General features: G+C 47.4%; 1 protein-coding gene across 2 annotated transcripts in view; it reads left to right on the top strand.

The window, feature by feature from the left end:
* Window positions 1-262: 262 nt before the first annotated feature.
* The window catches only part of PIP4K2A (phosphatidylinositol-5-phosphate 4-kinase type 2 alpha), a 204,459-nt gene continuing 195,382 nt past the window's right edge, over window positions 263-9,339 (top strand). Inside the window, exons 1-2 of one of the 2 annotated variants that reach the window (XM_082193662.1) lie at window positions 263-281; window positions 1,363-1,716. The gene's annotated coding sequence lies outside the window, so the exon portion shown is untranslated. Of the gene's footprint in view, window positions 282-1,338; window positions 1,717-9,339 lie in introns of those variants that run through there. The other variant, XM_082193663.1, reaches the window with a different exon arrangement.

Here is a 9,339-nt window from a genome sequence, read left to right as displayed (position 1 = left end):
CATGCTGTTTCCCCCCATGGTCGCAGCTTCCTCTGAAAACAGTCAATGGGGCAGGCCAGAGGCCCGTCCACAAAGCAGTATGGCGCCCCCAGCCCGGCGGCGCTAATGGGACAACAAGGCGGAGCGGCCTCTGAGGGAAGGAACACAAAAGCCCCTCGCGAATAAAAGCCCGCCACAAAAGCCGCCGAGGCGGCCACTTTGCGGGCGCACCTGCAAGCACGGGCCTAGCGCGGCGCGGCGCGCCCTCGGCGAGGAGCTGGTACCTGAGCAGCCCTCGGCTGGTAAATGCGCCATAAAAGAGCCTCTGTTCAAGGCCTTTCAAGCCGGGGGTCGCCGTGTCTCCTCCTGCCCCCTCCCCCCTCCCCAGGGCCAAGCTGCAGAGCAGGCCGCATCCATGGGAATCCCACCACTTGTGCGCCTGGAGACGAGGGAGGGACGGAGGGAGGCAGGCAGGGCCTTCCCCCCGCGCCCCGCTCTCTCCACGGAACCCTCGGAAGACTGTAACAAATGGGACGCCATCGATTTGTAGGCGCTGCTGAGGCAAATCAAATGATGGCGGGGGGGGGGGCGGTGAAGAGACGAAGATGTGGGGCTATGGCTGAGGAGGGGCGTCGTGAGGTGGGGGTGAAATCAACGGTTAGAACTGTCTCTCGCTCTGCCGCAGTTCTAAAGCCAGCCCCTTGGTTTTCCTCTCTCTCTCTCTTCCAGCCTCAGGCTGTGCTGGCTCCTGTGAATGTGCAATGGAAAGTAACGTTTATGAGGGGATAAGATCCTCCTGAGCACGTGGCGAAACTTTGCGCTTGTTTTGGGGGGGTCGGGGAAGCCTTCCGGTACAACATTTGCTATTCCACACGCCCCAAAACACGTCTAAAGCACGAAAAGGCTCGTTTTGAAGTAGGGTTTGGCCCATAGCTGTCAACGTTTTCCTTTTTTAAAGGGAAAGCCCCTTATTCCGAAGAAGATTCCTCGCAAGAAAAGGGAAAAGTTGACTGCTGTGGTTTGGCCCCCAAATCCATTTGGGTGGGTGTTTCCCTCCCCGCGGGAACCTCTCTGAGCAGGTTCAGGTTGCGCTTCGTGCATGGGGCAATCTACATTCAGAAATCAGAATTATACACATTTTGGCGATTAATGGGGCAAAGTGAAGTGCATTTCTTTTTCCCAACCTTCTTTGCGGGTTAATAAATATTGAAAGAGAACGATTCGTTTTTTCATTAGTGTATTTATCGCACTCACAGGGGCGATGTGCGTTGAGTGGCATGCCCCCAAAGCGGCTTAACGCAGGCGCACTGCTGCTGCCTATATATATATATATATATATATATATACGTATATGGCTCATCAACTCTTTTTATTTCCTTGCAGCCACTGGAAGGGGAAATTTCCCGCTTTTAGGAGGCAACCGAAACTTTTTTGTGCTGAACAATATCTAAGCCTTTCTCTAAGCCGAAGAACTTATTGTTGGGGGTGGGAGCGTCTTCTTGAAATATCACAGCGTGTCCAACGCGGATTTGCATCTACGCTTGATGATACTCAAGGCGGATCTCCTCCTCAAGTAGGCAGGAAACACCGTCCTGGATCGCCCGCCCTTCTCCAGCTAAGGCTGCCGATCTACCAGGTCTCTTTCGGATTCTTTCCTTCGGCAAACGGGACTGATCAAACCCCGGGGAGAAAGGCTGAGGAGATGCTCAGCAAGATCAACCGGGAGAGGGCTGCTCGGTAAGTTTGGTTTATGATCCAACATATCCTCATCTCTTCCTAAAGCAGGAGGTTCGATTCATATATATAGAGGCGTTGATGATAACAACACACCACTACACCCAGGCGAGTTCATGGCGCTTGCAACAGGTTTCTTTCCGTCCCTAGGCTTCCAAGCCGCGTGCAGCGCGACACCTGTCGGCAGCTGCCCGGCACTGCGCCCCTCACCTGAGCGCCATAGAAGATGGAGTGGCTTTTGAGCTGCTGAGCACCTCGTGGCTCTGGGGATGCGCGCGTGCTCGCGCTCGCCCCCATGAAGGATTTCCTCTGTTTGCCTCCCGCAGATTAATCAGCCGCGGCTCTCCCTATAAATCCCACTTCTCCTAAGAAATGAGCAACGTCCAGGGGCAGGGGGTGGCGCTCTTCAAAAGGCAGCACCTGCAAAGGCGGCGGGTTGCCAAGGGCTGCAGGGAGGAGGAGGGGCGGCGGCGGCGGAGGATGCTCGTACCTGCGCGAGCTGCTTTCTCTCCGCTCTCGCTCGCTGCCCCCCGCCCGCCTCGCTCCCTCTCTCTCCCCCCCTCCCTGTCCAGCCGGCCTGGAGCTATTAACGCCTCCCTCGCCCCGCCCCTGCTGGAGCGCTTGGGAAAGCTTCGCGAAGCTGCAGACCGGGCTGGTCCATGGGAATCTGGCCACTTGTGCGCTCCGGAGCCGGGAGGGGGCTGTGCTTCCTTTACAAAAAGAGACACAATTAAGCAAAATGCTCAATGAACATTATAAATGATGGGCAATCGCTTCGCAGATTGCCTAGCAAATCAAATTATATATGGTCGCTCACGGGTGATTTCCAGGCCCTTTGCAAACCAAACAGGTATCTTTTTGTGCGTTTGTCCTCCTTCATCTCTCTGCTCCCACCCCCCACCCCCTCTGCCCCGATTTTCAAAACAGGCTCTTTAAAAAAGACAAAAATCATCCCCAGACGTGTAAGTGGGCTTGAAAAGCGGGTCTTTAAGTATTCACATCTCCCCCCCACCCCCCCAGCTCTCACCACCACCTTTGTTAGCTACTGGATTTCACACTAGCACAGGAGGTAGGGAAAGGAGAAAGGGGGAGCCAACACTTTTACAGTGTCCTCTTGTGAGTTTGACCAACAGTTGGCTTCGCAAACCGGTAGGCACCTGCTCACAAAGAGCAGAGAGGTTGCCTGGATTTCCATAAAGGATGGTGCTAAATTTGAGCACACAATAAAACGTGATGGCAGCTTTTAAAAAAAGTTTCAGTCAAAAAGACCTCGAGGATCAATGTCTACAAAATAATAAAAAGCTGTGCAGGGTGAGGAAAGCAGCTTGTGGAATTAAGGAGACAACTGGCTGCCCTGGGGCTTTGTTGGTAAGCAACCTGCGCTTTGAGCCCTGCACCCAGGCACCCAGACAAGAGGCTCAGAGAGTGCCCTAGGGCACAGAAAGTTGGGTACACAGAGAAGGGGGTCAGTCCTGAGTCCCAAACCCATGTTGTGGGGCTTGAGTCGTCGTCCCCCCCCCCCACATGGGAAAGCAGATGGGAAACTAATGCAGGACCATGGCATGGAAGAACAGCCTGGAGATTGTGGATCTTCTTCACTGTATCATCACAATCAGTTTGTTAAGATTTCTGAAGGCCTCCCTCAAAACAAAATGGGTGCGTTACTGGCAGAATTCAAGAACTAGGGGCCGTCCACTGAACTTCAGAGGCAGCCTTTTTAAATCAAAGAGGTTCGGACCCTGTAACCATGCAATCCTAAATGCACTTCCTTGCAGGGCTGCATGTCTACTAAGAAGCACATCTAATTGAATTCAATGGGGCTTAGTCCCAGGCAAGGCATCTCAGAGACAGGGGCGTACCTAGGGATTGGTTAGGTTGGTCCCCGCCAAGGGTGCAGGCCAGAGGCAACATTGTGAGGAGCCAGGTGGCAGAGCCAAACGCCCTCTGAACAAAAAACAATAATGGGGAAGGGAAGTGCCTTGGCCCCTAGCAGCTGGCCCCTATGGGGCAGGCCCAGGGTGGGGTGGGGGAGCAAAAGTTGTGCCTCTCTGCTTTGGCTTGGAATGGCTAGGAGACTGCCTGACTGCTTTCTGGGCAGTAGCCCTCTAGGTGCCCTGCCTAAGCAAAAGGTGATGAAAAGCAAAGTTTTTGAGTTTCTAGGTCATGGTCTATCCTGGCTTCGGAGGGACCAATACATCTCCTTGTCAAGGGTGCAAGGGAGCCTAGATATGCCTCTGCTCAGAGGCCCAGGTAACTTCCAGCTTTTAACAGGGGCAAACTTATGTAATCTTTTTAATATGGCACCATGTGCAAGGCCAATAGTTGGTACCTCCAAATGGATCTTCTCAATTATGAATCTTCTACATTTTGCACCCCCTCCGATCAGCACCCTGTTCTGAGGAACTGCCTGCAGTGACCTAAATCTGGTGCTGCTTTAAAGACCCCTGCCCATAGTAAAAATTAAAATCCAACAGTCAACACACACAAAGTAAGGCAACCAAATTCAGTAACCAAAAGCTTCAGACTTAGATCAAGAAAAAAAAAAAGATCCACATGAGAGCAAGTCTGAGAACTTAACAAAGATTGAATGGGATGAATTTGCACAGTGGAAACTCCTCTGATTCTCAGATATTTAGGCTGCAATCCTATCCCCACTTACCTGGGAGGAAAGTTCTATTAAATTCAACAGAACTTGCTACTTCTTCCTACCAAAAAGCATTTTTAAAGAATTTTCCAAAAATTACTTTTACAAAACAGTAAAAAAACCTTATCTCCTCTTGGAGATCTGTTCCCTGTTCTTCCCTGTTGCTGTTTCCATATCTTTCGGTTTGCCATGTTTCTTCAGAGAACCAAGATCAAACCCATCTTGCAAAGCTACACAAAGATTTCCTAGGAACCCAGAAATAGCCAGCCTTTCTTTCTGTAATGCTTATGCTTATGTGCATTTACCAGAAGTGTGATCCATACAAAGTTGCCATTAGTTCAACATATGTTGAGTTTACTCAAAAACCGATAGCTTTTGAGGTGTGTGGAGCCAATCTTCAGCAGGAAACAGTAGCTGGCTACTAAGACAGAGAACTCAGTCCAAAGCTGTCTGCCTTTTGTAGGCAGCTGTAGGTTTGCTGTGGTATCTGGCTTGTGGTACCCACGGGAACATGGCTGAGCACCTGAAGACTGATGTAAAGAATTGGCTTAGTTTTTAAAACAATTTTTTCCTGCCTCCCTTAAGCTTTATCACACATTTGTCAACTAAAGGACCTACTGCTTCTCTGGGTGGTTCTAAACACTGTATTTATATATTTTAAAATCTGTGTTCTGCCTTATTGTAAAGCCTCAAGGTGGGTAAAAACCAAGTTACTATTACTTACTAGTGTTTATTCTTGAAATCTCTTATTGGCTTTCCATACAATTAACTAGTAGGGACTGCTGGTATTATTTGGGAATTCTAAGAAACCAACAGTAACCCTTTACTGTCAATCAGTGCAGTTTTGAAAGGTTTAGTCCACCATTTTGATTCAAAATGGCATCCAAGGATATTCACCTGTGGACTAAAACCTGCTGCTTGATCTGAAGAACCACTGTAGCAATTTTTTGTTAGAATACCTTAATAGTTGTCCTAATCGGTGCATTTTTTAAAGACTGAGCTTGTTATTTAGTTTCAAAATGGTGTCCAAATATAGTCAGGAAACTGCTTATTGACCTTAGGGACCATTGTGTCAAATTTGGTTACAACATATCTTAAGCAGTGTCTAAATCAATGCAGTTTTTTATTTATTTAAAAAAGGTTCAGGTTGTGTACTTTTTGACGTTGTGTTTATTGTTTATGACTACTTTTGTTATGTTTGTACTTACGTATTTATTTTTCTTTTGTACGTTGTAAGCAGCCTTGAGCATGGTCTTAACTTTGGAAAGGCGGCATACAAATGAAATTATTTGTTTATTGTATTTGATATGCTGTGCCACATAACTTAGTAGTGACTGCAAGTAACATCAATTTAATAGCAGCTTATACCCTACCAATATGTGCAGCCAGGGGGTCCTGTGGCTGGCAGAATTAGCCAATGCCACCTGTCTCTGATTACTAGGATGAGTAGCACTGTGGTTGGATTTAATGCTTATTTGTTCTCCTTTGTCCTCTATTGTTGTTGTTTGGGTGGGGCTGCACCTGTTCATTCGGGCGATGTGGCTTTGGTCGGGGCAAGCCTTCTGAGCTGGCATATGAAGCCTCTGGGAATGGGTGAGAATCCAGTGCCCTCTTTGTATGGTGCCAGCATTCATTTTGGATGCTGTGCAGGTCTGTGCAGCTTGTGTCCTAATTTACCATCCCTCTGCCGGTTATTTCTCACACTGGGTTTTCCTTTCCTCTTGGAACGATGCCATGGCTGCTTGGCGTCATTAGATCAGATGCTTGGCATGTTTCAGTCCACTTCAGAGTGAATAGCTGTCATTTGAAAAATCTGGTCTGCTCTTCATCAACAGACATCCTAGGCTGATGGGCCACTTGCACAATTTTATCTTCCTTTCAAACTACTTTCACTGTTTTAATAGTGAAATACTAAGCACACAAAAATATATATCAAATGGGATTTCCAAATTGATTGATATGCACTTTAGACAAGAAAGCTTGATTCAGGCTGGAACTGTTCCAAGGATTGGCATAGATTCAGATTTTTAAGTAGGGATTAGGGCAGGCCAATCAGATGTAGATCTGGTTTCAAACTGACTAGTTCAGTCATATGCCCTGATGTACATTAGCAGCATTAGGCTATCAGCTCTGGGCTAAGAGGACACTGTCCTCTAGCAGTAGCACATAAAGCTGGTTCTACTGACCGCTCAGGAGTAGAAACACAATATCTTTGACAGCAACAAAGAAATATTTTGTTCTTTGAATTCCAAATTTGAAGCTGTGTAATATTTTTGGCAGGTATTGATCACAGAAGCTTACACACCAAAGGAAAGCTGTCCCCTCTCAGCACTAATTATATGCACTGCAATCCCTCTAATTAATGTATTTCACATTTGTAACACCTGAAATGGGTGATCTGAACATTTCCCCATTGTTCATTATTGACCTTTGCAAAAGTTGGACAACTATAGACTGCTGCATGCTGATCATTTGCAAATTTTTGTATACTGTTTAGCGGTGCACTACTAGCAGATTACATTACTACTTTGTACTATTATGTCTTCATACATGTTGCACTTTTTTCTTCAACCATTTGTAATATGTTCATTTATGATTGTATGATTCAGCCTTTTTAATTACTGTTATTTGTGCAGGCATTCTCTCTCATTGGAAACATCTAGACTGTTTGGACAAAAAACCCTCCCCTGTGCCCCAACTAAATCGACTCCAGAGGGTCCCCCAACCCCAGGATGCTGCAGGGGAGAGGAAAACAATTCTGTTCTGTTGGCATAGAGTACCTCTCTTCAGCAGTCGTCACTGGATCCCACCCATTATGTTTGGACAACTGTCTGTTTCTTGGAGATGGGGCATGTCCAAAGAGGCTGGGGATGCTGCTAATTGAGTATACAAGCAGGGATCTGAGATTACAAAGCAAGACCACCAGTGCTTGCAAAAACTTAAAACCAGCATTAGCTCACTTCCTCTATGCCAAAGAGCTCTGTACAACACAGAAACTTATCTGTCAAGCTGGAACCAGGAATGGCAATGATGACTCGCACCACTGCACTCAAAACAGCACACAAACTCCTATAGGGCTAAAATGGTTCTTTGGTGCCATCTTGTGTGTTAAAATGGAATGAATTGCAGCTCTCAGACTTGGTCTTATCGTTGAGCCTGTGAGAGCAGCTCAGCTCTTCTGTTGCACCCAAATTGTCAGGCTGAATCCTGGGAAGAGCTTGCTGGATTAGTTCAGATATGTCCAGCCTGATTCTTTTTATTGGGTGTTGTCCCAACTTGAGCCACATTCACACCAAACATTTGAAACACCTAATGATGCTGCTTTAAATTGCCATGGCTCAGCCTCACACCCGTCTCATAACAGGAGATTGCTTTTAACACCTAAAGTCCTGGAAACAAAATGTTATCAATCATGCTGTTTCACGGGCTTCTGAAATAGCTTTCATTATTCCTGTAGATGAAAAGAAGGATGTGTTCCACTCGTGGTGCTGCCTTCACAGTTGCTAGTTGGCTGGCTGTTTGCTGGCACCACCCCAAACCCAGTGGAGGATATGCCACCTTTTGCTGGCATAATCCTTCTCTTTCAGCTGCTGGTATCAAGCCGGTACCAGTTGGCCAGACCAGGCAATATATACAAAATTGTACAATGAAAGCTTTCCTGTGAATAGACTGAAAAGGGCACTTACTTTGAAACCTGGGTAAATATTTCACCTAATTCAAAACATGGCACCTGTACAAAGCCCTCCTCTTTGCTGCCACCTCCCAAATCACATAGGCCTCTGCCGCCTTTGGTTCTGTACTGTATGTTTCATGCAAATTGAGGATCTGAAGCCTATACCTTCTTTGAACCTGTAAACTAATTGCTCAAAAAATAATCAGTGTTGAGAGCCAGCTGCAGGCGAGTTCAGATGACAAAATAAATGCAGATACAAGGTTGATAGCAATTAGATTGCCACCTGCTACGCAGCTTTAATCTGCACCCCTGAAGTCCAATTGTTTGCAGAGGTTGGCAAAGGAACAAGGGGGAGGGAGGGAGAATGCTTCAAGTGCAGGAGGTCTTATCCGAGGGACGGAAAACAGGATGGAACTCGTGCCAACTTTGCGCTCAGGTCCCTATGGTGTCCTTTGAATCCTTTTTGAATTATTATTAATATTTTCTATAGCACTTTTAATTGCTGAGTGCTTCAGCCCTGCTGCGGGGAGAGTCAATATTATTACCATTTTAAAGGTGGGTAACTGAGGCTGTATACCTTTAAAACACATCAGAAGCACATTTCTGCTCTCAAGGAATTCTGGGTGCTGCAGTTTGTTAAGGTTTGCTGGGAAATGTAACTGAGGGGTGAACTATAGTGCCCAGAATTCTTTGAGGAAAAGCATGTGCTTTGAATGTGCTACGAAGTGTGTACAAAGCCTTAGTGACATTTACTAGAGGTGGTGTAAAGGTAAAGGTACCCCTGCCCGTATGGGCCAGTCGTGTCCGACTCTAGGGTTGCGTGCTCATCTCGCTCTATAGGCCGTGAGCCGGCGCCGTCCGAAGACACTTCCGGGTCACGTGGCCAGCGTGACGAAGCTGCAGCTGGCGAGCCAGCACCAGCGCAGCACACGGAAACGCCGTTTACCTTCCTGCTATAACACGGTACCTATTTATCTACTTGCACTTAAGAGTGCTTTCGAACTGCTAGGTGGGCAGGAGCTGGGACCGAATGACGGGAGCTCACCCCGCCGTGGGGATTCGAACCGCTGACCATATGATCAGCAAGTCCTAGGCACTGAGGTTTTACCCACAGCGCCACCCGCGTCCCGCGTGGTACATAGGGACAAACGCAGGTGGCTTCCAGCATGAAAAGAGATATATTATTCAGGGCAGAAATTGTACGTATTGGTGGTCTAATCTGGGTTCAGATTGTCACGTCAGCATCCCAGTGGGCCGAGGAATAAAACACAACCAGTGATGCAGACGTGGCAAATCCTAGTTTCCAAAA

Source organism: Podarcis vaucheri (assembly GCF_965113315.1).
Source record: "Podarcis vaucheri genome assembly, chromosome: 12".
NCBI classification, from domain to species: Eukaryota; Metazoa; Chordata; class Lepidosauria; order Squamata; family Lacertidae; genus Podarcis; species Podarcis vaucheri.
This window is presented reverse-complemented; position numbering and strand designations above follow the sequence as displayed.